Genomic DNA, 23277 nt, shown 5'->3' with positions numbered 1-23277 from the left:
TGGTTGGAGACAGTCCGAACCACAAGTACCGGGTCCATGGTTCTGGGCGTATACTGGGGGGACGGGGACGACTCCCATTAACCCCTGACTATACCGGGGATACGCTTATCACAATGCCTTTCTGGTCTGTGCTGAAGCAGGGCATTCTGGCAGCCAAGTGGCTTGACCTTTATTAGTGAGCCTGGTTACCCCCTCTCGGAACCACAGACTTAGAAATCGCCAGCTCATATACAGTGCATAAAATATATGTATATAATATATTTATATATATACCCTTATACACCATTTTAATAAAAAATATCACAAAATTCTTCTAAGTCCCTCGGGAAGAGTGAAAGACGCGCACGTTCATTTTCAGAGCTCCTAGACCTTCCTATAAGAAGTTAGCCAAAAAGTAGCTTCGAAAAACGCTTAGGTTAAGTTTCAGAGTTGCTTCTAATGTACCAAAGCTGGACTTAGACATAATTTCACTCTCACAACATTATGGCTGGTTGGAGACAGTCCGAACCACAAGTACCGGGTCCATGGTTCTGGGCGTATACTGGGGGGACGGGGACGACTCCCATTAACCCCTGACTATACCGGGGATACGCTTATCACAATGCCTTTCTGGTCTGTGCTGAAGCAGGGCATTCTGGCAGCCAAGTGGCTTGACCTTTATTAGTGAGCCTGGTTACCCCCTCTCGGAACCACAGACTTAGAAATCGCCAGCTCATATACAGTGCATAAAATATATTTATATATATACCCTTATACACCATTTTAATAAAAAATATCACAAAATTCTTCTAAGTCCCTCGGGAAGAGTGAAAGACGCGCACGTTCATTTTCAGAGCTCCTAGACCTTCCTATAAGAAGTTAGCCAAAAAGTAGCTTCGAAAAACGCTTAGGTTAAGTTTCAGAGTTGCTTCTAATGTACCAAAGCTGGACTTAGACATAATTTCACTCTCACAACATTATGGCTGGTTGGAGACAGTCCGAACCACAAGTACCGGGTCCATGGTTCTGGGCGTATACTGGGGGGGACGGGGACGACTCCCATTAACCCCTGACTATACCGGGGATACGCTTATCACAATGCCTTTCTGGTCTGTGCTGAAGCAGGGCATTCTGGCAGCCAAGTGGCTTGACCTTTATTAGTGAGCCTGGTTACCCCCTCTCGGAACCACAGACTTAGAAATCGCCAGCTCATATACAGTGCATAAAATATATGTATATAATATATTTATATATATACCCTTATACACCATTTTAATAAAAAATATCACAAAATTCTTCTAAGTCCCTCGGGAAGAGTGAAAGACGCGCACGTTCATTTTCAGAGCTCCTAGACCTTCCTATAAGAAGTTAGCCAAAAAGTAGCTTCGAAAAACGCTTAGGTTAAGTTTCAGAGTTGCTTCTAATGTACCAAAGCTGGACTTAGACATAATTTCACTCTCACAACATTATGGCTGGTTGGAGACAGTCCGAACCACAAGTACCGGGTCCATGGTTCTGGGCGTATACTGGGGGGGACGGGGACGACTCCCATTAACCCCTGACTATACCGGGGATACGCTTATCACAATGCCTTTCTGGTCTGTGCTGAAGCAGGGCATTCTGGCAGCCAAGTGGCTTGACCTTTATTAGTGAGCCTGGTTACCCCCTCTCGGAACCACAGACTTAGAAATCGCCAGCTCATATACAGTGCATAAAATATATGTATATAATATATTTATATATATACCCTTATACACCATTTTAATAAAAAATATCACAAAATTCTTCTAAGTCCCTCGGGAAGAGTGAAAGACGCGCACGTTCATTTTCAGAGCTCCTAGACCTTCCTATAAGAAGTTAGCCAAAAAGTAGCTTCGAAAAACGCTTAGGTTAAGTTTCAGAGTTGCTTCTAATGTACCAAAGCTGGACTTAGACATAATTTCACTCTCACAACATTATGGCTGGTTGGAGACAGTCCGAACCACAAGTACCGGGTCCATGGTTCTGGGCGTATACTGGGGGGACGGGGACGACTCCCATTAACCCCTGACTATACCGGGGATACGCTTATCACAATGCCTTTCTGGTCTGTGCTGAAGCAGGGCATTCTGGCAGCCAAGTGGCTTGACCTTTATTAGTGAGCCTGGTTACCCCCTCTCGGAACCACAGACTTAGAAATCGCCAGCTCATATACAGTGCATAAAATATATTTATATATATACCCTTATACACCATTTTAATAAAAAATATCACAAAATTCTTCTAAGTCCCTCGGGAAGAGTGAAAGACGCGCACGTTCATTTTCAGAGCTCCTAGACCTTCCTATAAGAAGTTAGCCAAAAAGTAGCTTCGAAAAACGCTTAGGTTAAGTTTCAGAGTTGCTTCTAATGTACCAAAGCTGGACTTAGACATAATTTCACTCTCACAACATTATGGCTGGTTGGAGACAGTCCGAACCACAAGTACCGGGTCCATGGTTCTGGGCGTATACTGGGGGGGACGGGGACGACTCCCATTAACCCCTGACTATACCGGGGATACGCTTATCACAATGCCTTTCTGGTCTGTGCTGAAGCAGGGCATTCTGGCAGCCAAGTGGCTTGACCTTTATTAGTGAGCCTGGTTACCCCCTCTCGGAACCACAGACTTAGAAATCGCCAGCTCATATACAGTGCATAAAATATATGTATATAATATATTTATATATATACCCTTATACACCATTTTAATAAAAAATATCACAAAATTCTTCTAAGTCCCTCGGGAAGAGTGAAAGACGCGCACGTTCATTTTCAGAGCTCCTAGACCTTCCTATAAGAAGTTAGCCAAAAAGTAGCTTCGAAAAACGCTTAGGTTAAGTTTCAGAGTTGCTTCTAATGTACCAAAGCTGGACTTAGACATAATTTCACTCTCACAACATTATGGCTGGTTGGAGACAGTCCGAACCACAAGTACCGGGTCCATGGTTCTGGGCGTATACTGGGGGGGACGGGGACGACTCCCATTAACCCCTGACTATACCGGGGATACGCTTATCACAATGCCTTTCTGGTCTGTGCTGAAGCAGGGCATTCTGGCAGCCAAGTGGCTTGACCTTTATTAGTGAGCCTGGTTACCCCCTCTCGGAACCACAGACTTAGAAATCGCCAGCTCATATACAGTGCATAAAATATATGTATATAATATATTTATATATATACCCTTATACACCATTTTAATAAAAAATATCACAAAATTCTTCTAAGTCCCTCGGGAAGAGTGAAAGACGCGCACGTTCATTTTCAGAGCTCCTAGACCTTCCTATAAGAAGTTAGCCAAAAAGTAGCTTCGAAAAACGCTTAGGTTAAGTTTCAGAGTTGCTTCTAATGTACCAAAGCTGGACTTAGACATAATTTCACTCTCACAACATTATGGCTGGTTGGAGACAGTCCGAACCACAAGTACCGGGTCCATGGTTCTGGGCGTATACTGGGGGGACGGGGACGACTCCCATTAACCCCTGACTATACCGGGGATACGCTTATCACAATGCCTTTCTGGTCTGTGCTGAAGCAGGGCATTCTGGCAGCCAAGTGGCTTGACCTTTATTAGTGAGCCTGGTTACCCCCTCTCGGAACCACAGACTTAGAAATCGCCAGCTCATATACAGTGCATAAAATATATTTATATATATACCCTTATACACCATTTTAATAAAAAATATCACAAAATTCTTCTAAGTCCCTCGGGAAGAGTGAAAGACGCGCACGTTCATTTTCAGAGCTCCTAGACCTTCCTATAAGAAGTTAGCCAAAAAGTAGCTTCGAAAAACGCTTAGGTTAAGTTTCAGAGTTGCTTCTAATGTACCAAAGCTGGACTTAGACATAATTTCACTCTCACAACATTATGGCTGGTTGGAGACAGTCCGAACCACAAGTACCGGGTCCATGGTTCTGGGCGTATACTGGGGGGGACGGGGACGACTCCCATTAACCCCTGACTATACCGGGGATACGCTTATCACAATGCCTTTCTGGTCTGTGCTGAAGCAGGGCATTCTGGCAGCCAAGTGGCTTGACCTTTATTAGTGAGCCTGGTTACCCCCTCTCGGAACCACAGACTTAGAAATCGCCAGCTCATATACAGTGCATAAAATATATGTATATAATATATTTATATATATACCCTTATACACCATTTTAATAAAAAATATCACAAAATTCTTCTAAGTCCCTCGGGAAGAGTGAAAGACGCGCACGTTCATTTTCAGAGCTCCTAGACCTTCCTATAAGAAGTTAGCCAAAAAGTAGCTTCGAAAAACGCTTAGGTTAAGTTTCAGAGTTGCTTCTAATGTACCAAAGCTGGACTTTGACATAATTTCACTCTCACAACATTATGGCTGGTTGGAGACAGTCCGAACCACAAGTACCGGGTCCATGGTTCTGGGCGTATACTGGGGGGACGGGGACGACTCCCATTAACCCCTGACTATACCGGGGATACGCTTATCACAATGCCTTTCTGGTCTGTGCTGAAGCAGGGCATTCTGGCAGCCAAGTGGCTTGACCTTTATTAGTGAGCCTGGTTACCCCCTCTCGGAACCACAGACTTAGAAATCGCCAGCTCATATACAGTGCATAAAATATATTTATATATATACCCTTATACACCATTTTAATAAAAAATATCACAAAATTCTTCTAAGTCCCTCGGGAAGAGTGAAAGACGCGCACGTTCATTTTCAGAGCTCCTAGACCTTCCTATAAGAAGTTAGCCAAAAAGTAGCTTCGAAAAACGCTTAGGTTAAGTTTCAGAGTTGCTTCTAATGTACCAAAGCTGGACTTAGACATAATTTCACTCTCACAACATTATGGCTGGTTGGAGACAGTCCGAACCACAAGTACCGGGTCCATGGTTCTGGGCGTATACTGGGGGGGACGGGGACGACTCCCATTAACCCCTGACTATACCGGGGATACGCTTATCACAATGCCTTTCTGGTCTGTGCTGAAGCAGGGCATTCTGGCAGCCAAGTGGCTTGACCTTTATTAGTGAGCCTGGTTACCTCCTCTCGGAACCACAGACTTAGAAATCGCCAGCTCATATACAGTGCATAAAATATATGTATATAATATATTTATATATATACCCTTATACACCATTTTAATAAAAAATATCACAAAATTCTTCTAAGTCCCTCGGGAAGAGTGAAAGACGCGCACGTTCATTTTCAGAGCTCCTAGACCTTCCTATAAGAAGTTAGCCAAAAAGTAGCTTCGAAAAACGCTTAGGTTAAGTTTCAGAGTTGCTTCTAATGTACCAAAGCTGGACTTAGACATAATTTCACTCTCACAACATTATGGCTGGTTGGAGACAGTCCGAACCACAAGTACCGGGTCCATGGTTCTGGGCGTATACTGGGGGGACGGGGACGACTCCCATTAACCCCTGACTATACCGGGGATACGCTTATCACAATGCCTTTCTGGTCTGTGCTGAAGCAGGGCATTCTGGCAGCCAAGTGGCTTGACCTTTATTAGTGAGCCTGGTTACCCCCTCTCGGAACCACAGACTTAGAAATCGCCAGCTCATATACAGTGCATAAAATATATTTATATATATACCCTTATACACCATTTTAATAAAAAATATCACAAAATTCTTCTAAGTCCCTCGGGAAGAGTGAAAGACCCGCACGTTCATTTTCAGAGCTCCTAGACCTTCCTATAAGAAGTTAGCCAAAAAGTAGCTTCGAAAAACGCTTAGGTTAAGTTTCAGAGTTGCTTCTAATGTACCAAAGCTGGACTTAGACATAATTTCACTCTCACAACATTATGGCTGGTTGGAGACAGTCCGAACCACAAGTACCGGGTCCATGGTTCTGGCCGTATACTGGGGGGACGGGGACGACTCCCATTAACCCCTGACTATACCGGGGATACGCTTATCACAATGCCTTTCTGGTCTGTGCTGAAGCAGGGCATTCTGGCAGCCAAGTGGCTTGACCTTTATTAGTGAGCCTGGTTACCCCCTCTCGGAACCACAGACTTAGAAATCGCCAGCTCATATACAGTGCATAAAATATATTTATATAATATATTTATTATATACCCTTATACACCATTTTAATAAAAAATATCACAAAATTCTTCTAAGTCCCTCGGGAAGAGTGAAAGACGCGCACGTTCATTTTCAGAGCTCCTTGACCTTCCTATAAGAAGTTAGCCAAAAAGTAGCTTCGAAAAACGCTTAGGTTAAGTTTCAGAGTTGCTTCTAATGTACCAAAGCTGGACTTAGACATAATTTCACTCTCACAACATTATGGCTGGTTGGAGACAGTCCGAACCACAAGTACCGGGTCCATGGTTCTGGGCGTATACTGGGGGGACGGGGACGACTCCCATTAACCCCTGACTATACCGGGGATACGCTTATCACAATGCCTTTCTGGTCTGTGCTGAAGCAGGGCATTCTGGCAGCCAAGTGGCTTGACCTTTATTAGTGAGCCTGGTTACCCCCTCTCGGAACCACAGACTTAGAAATCGCCAGCTCATATACAGTGCATAAAATATATTTATATATATACCCTTATACACCATTTTAATAAAAAATATCACAAAATTCTTCTAAGTCCCTCGGGAAGAGTGAAAGACGCGCACGTTCATTTTCAGAGCTCCTAGACCTTCCTATAAGAAGTTAGCCAAAAAGTAGCTTCGAAAAACGCTTAGGTTAAGTTTCAGAGTTGCTTCTAATGTACCAAAGCTGGACTTAGACATAATTTCACTCTCACAACATTATGGCTGGTTGGAGACAGTCCGAACCACAAGTACCGGGTCCATGGTTCTGGGCGTATACTGGGGGGGACGGGGACGACTCCCATTAACCCCTGACTATACCGGGGATACGCTTATCACAATGCCTTTCTGGTCTGTGCTGAAGCAGGGCATTCTGGCAGCCAAGTGGCTTGACCTTTATTAGTGAGCCTGGTTACCCCCTCTCGGAACCACAGACTTAGAAATCGCCAGCTCATATACAGTGCATAAAATATATGTATATAATATATTTATATATATACCCTTATACACCATTTTAATAAAAAATATCACAAAATTCTTCTAAGTCCCTCGGGAAGAGTGAAAGACGCGCACGTTCATTTTCAGAGCTCCTAGACCTTCCTATAAGAAGTTAGCCAAAAAGTAGCTTCGAAAAACGCTTAGGTTAAGTTTCAGAGTTGCTTCTAATGTACCAAAGCTGGACTTAGACATAATTTCACTCTCACAACATTATGGCTGGTTGGAGACAGTCCGAACCACAAGTACCGGGTCCATGGTTCTGGGCGTATACTGGGGGGACGGGGACGACTCCCATTAACCCCTGACTATACCGGGGATACGCTTATCACAATGCCTTTCTGGTCTGTGCTGAAGCAGGGCATTCTGGCAGCCAAGTGGCTTGACCTTTATTAGTGAGCCTGGTTACCCCCTCTCGGAACCACAGACTTAGAAATCGCCAGCTCATATACAGTGCATAAAATATATTTATATATATACCCTTATACACCATTTTAATAAAAAATATCACAAAATTCTTCTAAGTCCCTCGGGAAGAGTGAAAGACCCGCACGTTCATTTTCAGAGCTCCTAGACCTTCCTATAAGAAGTTAGCCAAAAAGTAGCTTCGAAAAACGCTTAGGTTAAGTTTCAGAGTTGCTTCTAATGTACCAAAGCTGGACTTAGACATAATTTCACTCTCACAACATTATGGCTGGTTGGAGACAGTCCGAACCACAAGTACCGGGTCCATGGTTCTGGCCGTATACTGGGGGGACGGGGACGACTCCCATTAACCCCTGACTATACCGGGGATACGCTTATCACAATGCCTTTCTGGTCTGTGCTGAAGCAGGGCATTCTGGCAGCCAAGTGGCTTGACCTTTATTAGTGAGCCTGGTTACCCCCTCTCGGAACCACAGACTTAGAAATCGCCAGCTCATATACAGTGCATAAAATATATTTATATATATACCCTTATACACCATTTTAATAAAAAATATCACAAAATTCTTCTAAGTCCCTCGGGAAGAGTGAAAGACGCGCACGTTCATTTTCAGAGCTCCTAGACCTTCCTATAAGAAGTTAGCCAAAAAGTAGCTTCGAAAAACGCTTAGGTTAAGTTTCAGAGTTGCTTCTAATGTACCAAAGCTGGACTTAGACATAATTTCACTCTCACAACATTATGGCTGGTTGGAGACAGTCCGAACCACAAGTACCGGGTCCATGGTTCTGGGCGTATACTGGGGGGGACGGGGACGACTCCCATTAACCCCTGACTATACCGGGGATACGCTTATCACAATGCCTTTCTGGTCTGTGCTGAAGCAGGGCATTCTGGCAGCCAAGTGGCTTGACCTTTATTAGTGAGCCTGGTTACCCCCTCTCGGAACCACAGACTTAGAAATCGCCAGCTCATATACAGTGCATAAAATATATGTATATAATATATTTATATATATACCCTTATACACCATTTTAATAAAAAATATCACAAAATTCTTCTAAGTCCCTCGGGAAGAGTGAAAGACGCGCACGTTCATTTTCAGAGCTCCTAGACCTTCCTATAAGAAGTTAGCCAAAAAGTAGCTTCGAAAAACGCTTAGGTTAAGTTTCAGAGTTGCTTCTAATGTACCAAAGCTGGACTTAGACATAATTTCACTCTCACAACATTATGGCTGGTTGGAGACAGTCCGAACCACAAGTACCGGGTCCATGGTTCTGGGCGTATACTGGGGGGACGGGGACGACTCCCATTAACCCCTGACTATACCGGGGATACGCTTATCACAATGCCTTTCTGGTCTGTGCTGAAGCAGGGCATTCTGGCAGCCAAGTGGCTTGACCTTTATTAGTGAGCCTGGTTACCCCCTCTCGGAACCACAGACTTAGAAATCGCCAGCTCATATACAGTGCATAAAATATATTTATATATATACCCTTATACACCATTTTAATAAAAAATATCACAAAATTCTTCTAAGTCCCTCGGGAAGAGTGAAAGACGCGCACGTTCATTTTCAGAGCTCCTAGACCTTCCTATAAGAAGTTAGCCAAAAAGTAGCTTCGAAAAACGCTTAGGTTAAGTTTCAGAGTTGCTTCTAATGTACCAAAGCTGGACTTAGACATAATTTCACTCTCACAACATTATGGCTGGTTGGAGACAGTCCGAACCACAAGTACCGGGTCCATGGTTCTGGGCGTATACTGGGGGGGACGGGGACGACTCCCATTAACCCCTGACTATACCGGGGATACGCTTATCACAATGCCTTTCTGGTCTGTGCTGAAGCAGGGCATTCTGGCAGCCAAGTGGCTTGACCTTTATTAGTGAGCCTGGTTACCCCCTCTCGGAACCACAGACTTAGAAATCGCCAGCTCATATACAGTGCATAAAATATATGTATATAATATATTTATATATATACCCTTATACACCATTTTAATAAAAAATATCACAAAATTCTTCTAAGTCCCTCGGGAAGAGTGAAAGACGCGCACGTTCATTTTCAGAGCTCCTAGACCTTCCTATAAGAAGTTAGCCAAAAAGTAGCTTCGAAAAACGCTTAGGTTAAGTTTCAGAGTTGCTTCTAATGTACCAAAGCTGGACTTAGACATAATTTCACTCTCACAACATTATGGCTGGTTGGAGACAGTCCGAACCACAAGTACCGGGTCCATGGTTCTGGGCGTATACTGGGGGGACGGGGACGACTCCCATTAACCCCTGACTATACCGGGGATACGCTTATCACAATGCCTTTCTGGTCTGTGCTGAAGCAGGGCATTCTGGCAGCCAAGTGGCTTGACCTTTATTAGTGAGCCTGGTTACCCCCTCTCGGAACCACAGACTTAGAAATCGCCAGCTCATATACAGTGCATAAAATATATTTATATATATACCCTTATACACCATTTTAATAAAAAATATCACAAAATTCTTCTAAGTCCCTCGGGAAGAGTGAAAGACCCGCACGTTCATTTTCAGAGCTCCTAGACCTTCCTATAAGAAGTTAGCCAAAAAGTAGCTTCGAAAAACGCTTAGGTTAAGTTTCAGAGTTGCTTCTAATGTACCAAAGCTGGACTTAGACATAATTTCACTCTCACAACATTATGGCTGGTTGGAGACAGTCCGAACCACAAGTACCGGGTCCATGGTTCTGGGCGTATACTGGGGGGGACGGGGACGACTCCCATTAACCCCTGACTATACCGGGGATACGCTTATCACAATGCCTTTCTGGTCTGTGCTGAAGCAGGGCATTCTGGCAGCCAAGTGGCTTGACCTTTATTAGTGAGCCTGGTTACCCCCTCTCGGAACCACAGACTTAGAAATCGCCAGCTCATATACAGTGCATAAAATATATGTATATAATATATTTATATATATACCCTTATACACCATTTTAATAAAAAATATCACAAAATTCTTCTAAGTCCCTCGGGAAGAGTGAAAGACACGCACGTTCATTTTCAGAGCTCCTAGACCTTCCTATAAGAAGTTAGCCAAAAAGTAGCTTCGAAAAACGCTTAGGTTAAGTTTCAGAGTTGCTTCTAATGTACCAAAGCTGGACTTAGACATAATTTCACTCTCACAACATTATGGCTGGTTGGAAACAGTCCGAACCACAAGTACCGGGTCCATGGTTCTGGGCGTATACTGGGGGGACGGGGACGACTCCCATTAACCCCTGACTATACCGGGGATACGCTTATCACAATGCCTTTCTGGTCTGTGCTGAAGCAGGGCATTCTGGCAGCCAAGTGGCTTGACCTTTATAAGTGAGCCTGGTTACCCCCTCTCGGAACCACAGACTTAGAAATCGCCAGCTCATATACAGTGCATAAAATATATTTATATATATACCCTTATACACCATTTTAATAAAAAATATCACAAAATTCTTCTAAGTCCCTCGGGAAGAGTGAAAGACGCGCACGTTCATTTTCAGAGCTCCTAGACCTTCCTATAAGAAGTTAGCCAAAAAGTAGCTTCGAAAAACGCTTAGGTTAAGTTTCAGAGTTGCTTCTAATGTACCAAAGCTGGACTTAGACATAATGTCACTCTCACAACATTATGGCTGGTTGGAGACAGTCCGAACCACAAGTACCGGGTCCATGGTTCTGGGCATATACTGGGGGGGACGGGGAAGACTCCCATTAACCCCTGACTATACCGGGGATACGCTTATCACAATGCCTTTCTGGTCTGTGCTGAAGCAGGGCATTCTGGCAGCCAAGTGGCTTGACCTTTATTAGTGAGCCTGGTTACCCCCTCTCGGAACCACAGACTTAGAAATCGCCAGCTCATATACAGTGCATAAAATATATTTATATAATATATTTATATATATACCCTTATACACCATTTTAATAAAAAATATCACAACATTCTTCTAAGTCCCTCGGGAAGAGTGAAAGACGCGCACGTTCATTTTCAGAGCTCCTAGACCTTCCTATAAGAAGTTAGCCAAAAAGTAGCTTCGAAAAACGCTTAGGTTAAGTTTCAGAGTTGCTTCTAATGTACCAAAGCTGGACTTAGACATAATTTCACTCTCACAACATTATGGCTGGTTGGAGACAGTCCGAACCACAAGTACCGGGTCCATGGTTCTGGGCGTATACTGGGGGGGACGGGGACGACTCCCATTAACCCCTGACTATACCGGGGATACGCTTATCACAATGCATTTCTGGTCTGTGCTGAAGCAGGGCATTCTGGCAGCCAAGTGGCTTGACCTTTATTAGTGAGCCTGGTTACCCCCTCTCGGAACCACAGACTTAGAAATCGCCAGCTCATATACAGTGCATAAAATATATTTATATATATACCCTTATACACCATTTTAATAAAAAATATCACAAAATTCTTCTAAGTCCCTCGGGAAGAGTGAAAGACGCGCACATTCATGTTCAGCGCTGCTAGACCTTCCTATAAGAAGTTAGCCAAAAAGTAGCTTCGAAAAACGCTTAGGTTAAGTTTCAGAGTTGCTTCTAATGTACCAAAGCTGGACTTAGACATAATTTCACTCTCACAACATTATGGCTGGTTGGAGACAGTCCGAACCACAAGTACCGGGTCCATGGTTCTGGCCGTATACTGGGGGGACGGGGACGACTCCCATTAACCCCTGACTATACCGGGGATACGCTTATCACAATGCCTTTCTGGTCTGTGCTGAAGCAGGGCATTCTGCCAGCCAAGTGGCTTGACCTTTATTAGTGAGCCTGGTTACCCCCTCTCGGAACCACCGACTTAGAAATCGCCAGCTCATATACAGTGCATAAAATATATTTATATATATACCCTTATACACCATTTTAATAAAAAATATCACAAAATTCTTCTAAGTCCCTCGGGAAGAGTGAAAGATGCGCACGTTCATTTTCAGCGTTCCTAGACCTTCCTATAAGAAGTTAGCCAAAAAGTAGCTTCGAAAAACGCTTAGGTTAAGTTTCAGAGTTGCTTCTAATGTACCAAAGCTGGACTTACTGTAGACATAATTTCACTCTCACAACATTATGGCTGGTTGGAGACAGTCCGAACCACAAGTACCGGGTCCATGGTTCTGGGCATATACTGGGGGGGACGGGGAAGACTCCCATTAACCCCTGACTATACCGGGGATACGCTTATCACAATGCCTTTCTGGTCTGTGCTGAAGCAGGGCATTCTGGCAGCCAAGTGGCTTGACCTTTATTAGTGAGCCTGGTTACCCCCTCTCGGAACCACAGACTTAGAAATCGCCAGCTCATATACAGTGCATAAAATATATTTATATAATATATTTATATATATACCCTTATACACCATTTTAATAAAAAATATCACAACATTCTTCTAAGTCCCTCGGGAAGAGTGAAAGACGCGCACGTTCATTTTCAGAGCTCCTAGACCTTCCTATAAGAAGTTAGCCAAAAAGTAGCTTCGAAAAACGCTTAGGTTAAGTTTCAGAGTTGCTTCTAATGTACCAAAGCTGGACTTAGACATAATTTCACTCTCACAACATTATGGCTGGTTGGAGACAGTCCGAACCACAAGTACCGGGTCCATGGTTCTGGGCGTATACTGGGGGGGACGGGGACGACTCCCATTAACCCCTGACTATACCGGGGATACGCTTATCACAATGCATTTCTGGTCTGTGCTGAAGCAGGGCATTCTGGCAGCCAAGTGGCTTGACCTTTATTAGTGAGCCTGGTTACCCCCTCTCGGAACCACAGACTTAGAAATCGCCAGCTCATATACAGTGCATAAAATATATTTATATATATACCCTTATACACCATTTTAATAAAAAATATCACAAAATTCTTCTAAGTCCCTCGGGAAGAGTGAAAGACGCGCACATTCATGTTCAGCGCTGCTAGACCTTCCTATAAGAAGTTAGCCAAAAAGTAGCTTCGAAAAACGCTTAGGTTAAGTTTCAGAGTTGCTTCTAATGTACCAAAGCTGGACTTAGACATAATTTCACTCTCACAACATTATGGCTGGTTGGAGACAGTCCGAACCACAAGTACCGGGTCCATGGTTCTGGCCGTATACTGGGGGGACGGGGACGACTCCCATTAACCCCTGACTATACCGGGGATACGCTTATCACAATGCCTTTCTGGTCTGTGCTGAAGCAGGGCATTCTGCCAGCCAAGTGGCTTGACCTTTATTAGTGAGCCTGGTTACCCCCTCTCGGAACCACCGACTTAGAAATCGCCAGCTCATATACAGTGCATAAAATATATTTATATATATACCCTTATACACCATTTTAATAAAAAATATCACAAAATTCTTCTAAGTCCCTCGGGAAGAGTGAAAGATGCGCACGTTCATTTTCAGCGTTCCTAGACCTTCCTATAAGAAGTTAGCCAAAAAGTATCTTCGAAAAACGCTTAGGTTAAGTTTCAGAGTTGCTTCTAATGTACCAAAGCTGGACTTAGACATAATTTCACTCTCACAACATTATGGCTGGTTGAAGACAGTCCGAACCACAAGTACCGGGTCGATGGTTCTAGGCGTATACTGGGGGGACGAGGACGACTCCCATTAACCCCTGACTATATCGGGGATACGCTTATCACAATTCCTTTCTGGTCTGTGCTGAAGCAGGGCATTCTGGCAGCCAAGTGGCTTGACCATTATAAGTGAGCCTGGTTACCCCCTCTCGGAACCACAGACTTAGAAATCGCCAGCTCATATACAGTGCATAAAATATATTTATATAATATATTTATATATATACCCTTATACACCATTTTAATAAAAAATATCACAAAATTCTTCTAAGTCCCTCGGGAAGAGTGAAAGACGCGCACGTTCATTTTCAGAGCTCCTAGACCTTCCTATAAGAAGTTAGCCAAAAAGTAGCTTCGAAAAACGCTTAGGTTAAGTTTCAGAGTTGCTTCTAATGTACCAAAGCTGGACTTAGACATAATTTCACTCTCACAACATTATGGCTGGTTGGAGACAGTCCGAACCACAAGTACCGGGTCCATGGTTCTGGGCATATACTGGGGGGGACGGGGAAGACTCCCATTAACCCCTGACTATACCGGGGATACGCTTATCACAATGCCTTTCTGGTCTGTGCTGAAGCAGGGCATTCTGGCAGCCAAGTGGCTTGACCTTTATTAGTGAGCCTGGTTACCCCCTCTCGGAACCACAGACTTAGAAATCGCCAGCTCATATACAGTGCATAAAATATATTTATATATATACCCTTATACACCATTTTAATAAAAAATATCACAAAATTCTTCTAAGTCCCTCGGGAAGAGTGAAAGACGCGCACATTCATGTTCAGCGCTGCTAGACCTTCCTATAAGAAGTTAGCCAAAAAGTAGCTTCGAAAAACGCTTAGGTTAAGTTTCAGAGTTGCTTCTAATGTACCAAAGCTGGACTTAGACATAATTTCACTCTCACAACATTATGGCTGGTTGGAGACAGTCCGAACCACAAGTACCGGGTCCATGGTTCTGGCCGTATACTGGGGGGACGGGGACGACTCCCATTAACCCCTGACTATACCGGGGATACGCTTATCACAATGCCTTTCTGGTCTGTGCTGAAGCAGGGCATTCTGCCAGCCAAGTGGCTTGACCTTTATTAGTGAGCCTGGTTACCCCCTCTCGGAACCACCGACTTAGAAATCGCCAGCTCATATACAGTGCATAAAATATATTTATATATATACCCTTATACACCATTTTAATAAAAAATATCACAAAATTCTTCTAAGTCCCTCGGGAAGAGTGAAAGATGCGCACGTTCATTTTCAGCGTTCCTAGACCTTCCTATAAGAAGTTAGCCAAAAAGTAGCTTCGAAAAACGCTTAGGTTAAGTTTCAGAGTTGCTTCTAATGTACCAAAGCTGGACTTAGACATAATTTCACTCTCACAACATTATGGCTGGTTGAAGACAGTCCGAACCACAAGTACCGGGTCGAGGGTTCTAGGCGTATACTGGGGGGACGAGGACGACTCCCATTAACCCCTGACTATATCGGGGATACGCTTATCACAATTCCTTTCTGGTCTGTGCTGAAGCAGGGCATTCTGGCAGCCAAGTGGCTTGACCATTATAAGTGAGCCTGGTTACCCCCTCTCGGAACCACAGACTTAGAAATCGCCAGCTCATATACAGTGCATAAAATATATTTATATAATATATTTATATATATACCCTTATACACCATTTTAATAAAAAATATCACAAAATTCTTCTAAGTCCCTCGGGAAGAGTGAAAGACGCGCACGTTCATTTTCAGAGCTCCTAGACCTTCCTATAAGAAGTTAGCCAAAAAGTAGCTTCGAAAAACGCTTAGGTTAAGTTTCAGAGTTGCTTCTAATGTACCAAAGCTGGACTTAGACATAATTTCACTCTCACAACATTATGGCTGGTTGGAGACAGTCCGAACCACAAGTACCGGGTCCATGGTTCTGGCCGTATACTGGGGGGACGGGGACGACTCCCATTAACCCCTGACTATACCGGGGATACGCTTATCACAATGCCTTTCTGGTCTGTGCTGAAGCAGGGCATTCTGGCAACCAAGTGGCTTGACCTATATTAGTGAGCCTGGTTACCCCCTCTCGGAACCACAGACTTAGAAATCGCCAGCTCATATACAGTGCATAAAATATATTTATATAATATATTTATATATATACCCTTATACACCATTTTAATAAAAAATATCACAAAATTCTTCTAAGTCCCTCGGGAAGAGTGAAAGACGCGCACGTTCATTTTCAGAGCTCCTTGACCTACCTATAAGAAGTTAGCCAAAAAGTAGCTTCGAAAAACGCTTAGGTAAAGTTTCAGAGTTGCTTCTAATGTACCAAAGCTGGACTTAGACATAATTTCACTCTCACAACATTATGGCTGGTTGGAGACAGTCCGAACCACAAGTACCGGGTCCATGGTTCTGGGCGTATACTGGGGGGACGGGGACGACTCCCATTAACCCCTGACTATACCGGGGATAAGCTTATCACAATGCCTTTCTGGTCTGTGCTGAAGCAGGGCATTCTGCCAGCCAAGTGGCTTGACCTTTATTAGTGAGCCTGGTTACCCCCTCTCGGAACCACAGACTTAGAAATCGCCAGCTCATATACAGTGCATAAAATATATTTATATATATACCCTTATACACCATTTTAATAAAAAATATCACAAAATTCTTCTAAGTCCCTCGGGAAGAGTGAAAGATGCGCACGTTCATTTTCAGCGTTCCTAGACCTTCCTATAAGAAGTTAGCCAAAAAGTAGCTTCGAAAAACGCTTAGGTTAAGTTTCAGATTTGCTTCTAATGTACCAAAGCTGGACTTAGACATAATTTCACTCTCACAACATTATGGCTGGTTGGAGACAGTCCGAACCACAAGTACCGGGTCCATGGTTCTGGGCGTATACTGGGGGGACGGGGACGACTCCCATTAACCCCTGACTATACCGGGGATACGCTTATCACAATGCCTTTCTGGTCTGTGCTGAAGCAGGGCATTCTGGCAACCAAGTGGCTTGACCTTTATTAGTGAGCCTGGTTACCCCCTCTCGGAACCACAGACTTAGAAATCGCCAGCTCATATACAGTGCATAAAATATATTTATATAATATATTTATATATATACCCTTATACACCATTTTAATAAAAAATATCACAAAATTCTTCTAAGTCCCTCGGGAAGAGTGAAAGACGCGCACGTTCATTTTCAGAACTCCTAGACCTTCCTATAAGAAGTTAGCCAAAAAGTAGCTTCGAAAAACGCTTAGGTTAAGTTTCAGAGTTGCTTCTAATGTACCAAAGCTGGACTTAGACATAATTTCACTCTCACAACATTATGGCTGGTTGGAGACAGTCCGAACCACAAGTACCGGGTCCATTGTTCTGGGCGTATACTGGGGGAAGGGGACGACTCCCATTAACCCCTGACTATACCGGGGATTCGCTTATCACAATGCATTTCTGGTCTGTGCTGAAGCAGGGCATTCTGGCAGCCAAGTGGCTTGACCTTTATTAGTGAGCCTGGTTACCCCCTCTCGGAACCACAGACTTAGAAAACGCCAGCTCATATACAGTGCATAAAATATATTTATATAATATATTTATATATATACCCTTATACACCATTTTAATAAAAAATATCACAAAATTCTTCTAAGTCCCTCGGGAAGAGTGAAAGACGCGCACGTTCATTTTCAGAGCTCCTAGACCTTCCTATAAGAAGTTAGCCAAAAAGTAGCTTCGAAAAACGCTTAGGTTAAGTTTCAGAGTTGCTTCTAATGTACCAAAGCTGGACTTAGACATAATTTCACTCTCACAACATTATGGCTGGTTGGAGACAGTCCGAACCACAAGTACCGGGTCCATGGTTCTGGGCGTATACTGGGGGGACCGGGACGACTCCCATTAACCCCTGACTATACCGGGGATACGCTTATCACAATGCCTTTCTGGTCTGTGCTGAAGCAGGGCATTCTGGCAGCCAAGTGGCTTGACCTTTATTAGTGAGCCTGGTTACCCCCTCTCGGAACCACAGACTTAGAAATCGCCAGCTCATATACAGTGCATAAAATATATTTATATATATACCCTTATACACCATTTTAATAAAAAATATCACAAAATTCTTCTAAGTCCCTCGGGAAGAGTGAAAGATGCGCACGTTCATTTTAAGCGTTCCTAGACCTTCCTATAAGAAGTTAGCCAAAAAGTAGCTTCGAAAAACGCTTAGGTTAAGTTTCAGAGTTGCTTCTAATGTACCAAAGCTGGACTTAGACATAATTTCACTCTCACAACATTATGGCTGGTTGGAGACAGTCCGAACCACAAGTACCGGGTCCATGGTTCTGGGCGTATACTGGGGGGACGGGGACGACTCCCATTAACCCCTGACTATACCGGGGATACGCTTATCACAATGCCTTTCTGGTCTGTGCTGAAGCAGGGCATTCTGGCAACCAATTGGCTTGACCTTTATTAGTGAGCCTGGTTACCCCCTCTCGGAACCACAGACTTAGAAATCGCCAGCTCATATACAGTGCATAAAATATATTTATATAATATATTTATATATATACCCTTATACACCATTTTAATAAAAAATATCACAAAATTCTTCTAAGTCCCTCGGGAAGAGTGAAAGACGCGCACGTTCATTTTCAGAACTCCTAGACCTTCCTATAAGAAGTTAGCCAAAAAGTAGCTTCTAAAAACGCTTAGGTTAAGTTTCAGAGTTGCTTCTAATGTACCAAAGCTGGACTTAGACATAATTTAACTCTCACAACATTATGGCTGGTTGGAGACAGTCCGAACCACAAGTACCGGGTCCATGGTTCTGGGCGTATACTGGGGGGACCGGGACGACTCCCATTAACCCCTGACTATACCGGGGATACGCTTATCACAATGCCTTTCTGGTCTGTGCTGAAGCAGGGCATTCTGGCAGCCAAGTGGCTTGACCTTTATTAGTGAGCCTGGTTACCCCCTCTCGGAACCACAGACTTAGAAATCGCCAGCTCATATACAGTGCATAAAATATATTTATATATATACCCTTATACACCATTTTAATAAAAAATATCACAAAATTCTTCTAAGTCCCTCGGGAAGAGTGAAAGATGCGCACGTTCATTTTAAGCGTTCCTAGACCTTCCTATAAGAAGTTAGCCAAAAAGTAGCTTCGAAAAACGCTTAGGTTAAGTTTCAGAGTTGCTTCTAATGTACCAAAGCTGGACTTAGACATAATTTCACTCTCACAACATTATGGCTGGTTGGAGACAGTCCGAACCACAAGTACCGGGTCCATGGTTCTGGGCGTATACTGGGGGGACGGGGACGACTCCCATTAACCCCTGACTATACCGGGGATACGCTTATCACAATGCCTTTCTGGTCTGTGCTGAAGCAGGGCATTCTGGCAGCCAAGTGGCTTGACCTTTATTAGTGAGCCTGGTTACCCCCTCTCGGAACCACAGACTTAGAAATCGCCAGCTCATATACAGTGCATAAAATATATTTATGTAATATATTTTTATATATACCCTTATACACCATTTTAATAAAAAATATCACAAAATTCTTCTAAGTCCCTCGGGAAGAGTGAAAGACGCGCACATTCATTTTCAGAGCTCCTAGACCTTCCTATAAGAAGTTAGCCAAAAAGTAGCTTCGAAAAACGCTTAGGTTAAGTTTCAGAGTTGCTTCTAATGTACCAAAGCTGGACTTAGACATAATTTCACTCTCACAACATTATGGCTGGTTGGAGACAGTCCGAACCACAAGTACCGGGTCCATGGTTCTGGCCGTATACTGGGGGGACGGGGACGACTCCCATTAACCCCTGACTATACCGGGGATACGCTTATCACAATGCCTTTCTGGTCTGTGCTGAAGCAGGGCATTCTGGCAACCAAGTGGCTTGACCTATATTAGTGAGCCTGGTTACCCCCTCTCGGAACCACAGACTTAGAAATCGCCAGCTCATATACAGTGCATAAAATATATTTATATAATATATTTATATATATACCCTTATACACCATTTTAATAAAAAATATCACAAAATTCTTCTAAGTCCCTCGGGAAGAGTGAAAGACGCGCACGTTCATTTTCAGAGCTCCTTGACCTTCCTATAAGAAGTTAGCCAAAAAGTAGCTTCGAAAAACGCTTAGGTAAAGTTTCAGAGTTGCTTCTAATGTACCAAAGCTGGACTTAGACATAATTTCACTCTCACAACATTATGGCTGGTTGGAGACAGTCCGAACCACAAGTACCGGGTCCATGGTTCTGGGCGTATACTGGGGGGACGGGGACGACTCCCATTAACCCCTGACTATACCGGGGATACGCTTATCACAATGCCTTTCTGGTCTGTGCTGAAGCAGGGCATTCTGCCAGCCAAGTGGCTTGACCTTTATTAGTGAGCCTGGTTACCCCCTCTCGGAACCACAGACTTAGAAATCGCCAGCTCATATACAGTGCATAAAATATATTTATATATATACCCTTATACACCATTTTAATAAAAAATATCACACAATTCTTCTAAGTCCCTCGGGAAGAGTGAAAGATGCGCACGTTCATTTTCAGCGTTCCTAGACCTTCCTATAAGAAGTTAGCCAAAAAGTAGCTTCGAAAAACGCTTAGGTTAAGTTTCAGATTTGCTTCTAATGTACCAAAGCTGGACTTAGACATAATTTCACTCTCACAACATTATGGCTGGTTGGAGACAGTCCGAACCACAAGTACCGGGTCCATGGTTCTGGGCGTATACTGGGGGGACGGGGACGACTCCCATTAACCCCTGACTATACCGGGGATACGCTTATCACAATGCCTTTCTGGTCTGTGCTGAAGCAGGGCATTCTGGCAACCAATTGGCTTGACCTTTATTAGTGAGCCTGGTTACCCCCTCTCGGAACCACAGACTTAGAAATCGCCAGCTCATATACAGTGCATAAAATATATTTATATAATATATTTATATATATACCCTTATACACCATTTTAATAAAAAATATCACAAAATTCTTCTAAGTCCCTCGGGAAGAGTGAAAGACGCGCACGTTCATTTTCAGAACTCCTAGACCTTCCTATAAGAAGTTAGCCAAAAAGTAGCTTCTAAAAACGCTTAGGTTAAGTTTCAGAGTTGCTTCTAATGTACCAAAGCTGGACTTAGACATAATTTAACTCTCACAACATTATGGCTGGTTGGAGACAGTCCGAACCACAAGTACCGGGTCCATGGTTCTGGGCGTATACTGGGGGGACCGGGACGACTCCCATTAACCCCTGACTATACCGGGGATACGCTTATCACAATGCCTTTCTGGTCTGTGCTGAAGCAGGGCATTCTGGCAGCCAAGTGGCTTGACCTTTATTAGTGAGCCTGGTTACCCCCTCTCGGAACCACAGACTTAGAAATCGCCAGCTCATATACAGTGCATAAAATATATTTATATATATACCCTTATACACCATTTTAATAAAAAATATCACAAAATTCTTCTAAGTCCCTCGGGAAGAGTGAAAGATGCGCACGTTCATTTTAAGCGTTCCTAGACCTTCCTATAAGAAGTTAGCCAAAAAGTAGCTTCGAAAAACGCTTAGGTTAAGTTTCAGAGTTGCTTCTAATGTACCAAAGCTGGACTTAGACATAATTTCACTCTCACAACATTATGGCTGGTTGGAGACAGTCCGAACCACAAGTACCGGGTCCATGGTTCTGGGCGTATACTGGGGGGACGGGGACGACTCCCATTAACCCCTGACTATACCGGGGATACGCTTATCACAATGCCTTTCTGGTCTGTGCTGAAGCAGGGCATTCTGGCAGCCAAGTGGCTTGACCTTTATTAGTGAGCCTGGTTACCCCCTCTCGGAACCACAGACTTAGAAATCGCCAGCTCATATACAGTGCATAAAATATATTTATGTAATATATTTTTATATATACCCTTATACACCATTTTAATAAAAAATATCACAAAATTCTTCTAAGTCCCTCGGGAAGAGTGAAAGACGCGCACATTCATTTTCAGAGCTCCTAGACCTTCCTATAAGAAGTTAGCCAAAAAGTAGCTTCGAAAAACGCTTAGGTTAAGTTTCAGAGTTGCTTCTAATGTACCAAAGCTGGACTTAGACATAATTTCACTCTCACAACATTATGGCTGGTTGGAGACAGTCCGAACCACAAGTACCGGGTCCATGGTTCTGGCCGTATACTGGGGGGACGGGGACGACTCCCATTAACCCCTGACTATACCGGGGATACGCTTATCACAATGCCTTTCTGGTCTGTGCTGAAGCAGGGCATTCTGGCAACCAAGTGGCTTGACCTATATTAGTGAGCCTGGTTACCCCCTCTCGGAACCACAGACTTAGAAATCGCCAGCTCATATACAGTGCATAAAATATATTTATATAATATATTTATATATATACCCTTATACACCATTTTAATAAAAAATATCACAAAATTCTTCTAAGTCCCTCGGGAAGAGTGAAAGACGCGCACGTTCATTTTCAGAGCTCCTTGACCTTCCTATAAGAAGTTAGCCAAAAAGTAGCTTCGAAAAACGCTTAGGTAAAGTTTCAGAGTTGCTTCTAATGTACCAAAGCTGGACTTAGACATAATTTCACTCTCACAACATTATGGCTGGTTGGAGACAGTCCGAACCACAAGTACCGGGTCCATGGTTCTGGGCGTATACTGGGGGGACGGGGACGACTCCCATTAACCCCTGACTATACCGGGGATACGCTTATCACAATGCCTTTCTGGTCTGTGCTGAAGCAGGGCATTCTGCCAGCCAAGTGGCTTGACCTTTATTAGTGAGCCTGGTTACCCCCTCTCGGAACCACAGACTTAGAAATCGCCAGCTCATATACAGTGCATAAAATATATTTATATATATACCCTTATACACCATTTTAATAAAAAATATCACAAAATTCTTCTACTGCACCGACACACTTTATTCGAGCAAATACCCAGTATGTACCTGGCAGATACCTGGAATGCGCCGCTCCTCACCTCTGACAAGCCCCGTTGCGTTTGCCTTCCCAGCCTGGGTTCATGCCTGGCTGACGGGCGGCTGATCTGTTAAATGATAATGATTAGGATTTAATAGGCTGCAATGCATCGCGTGTCTACCAGATGGCATAAATTCATGAATTGTAATGCAGTATATATATATATACTGTGCAGTATTGCAGCCAGCGGGAATAAAATGCTTCAATCCCTGCCTGGAAAATACCTCAATCCA

The sequence above is a fragment of the Ascaphus truei genome, chromosome 1, assembly GCF_040206685.1.
Source record: "Ascaphus truei isolate aAscTru1 chromosome 1, aAscTru1.hap1, whole genome shotgun sequence".
In the NCBI taxonomy this organism is placed as follows: Eukaryota; Metazoa; Chordata; class Amphibia; order Anura; family Ascaphidae; genus Ascaphus; species Ascaphus truei.
This window is presented reverse-complemented; position numbering follows the sequence as displayed.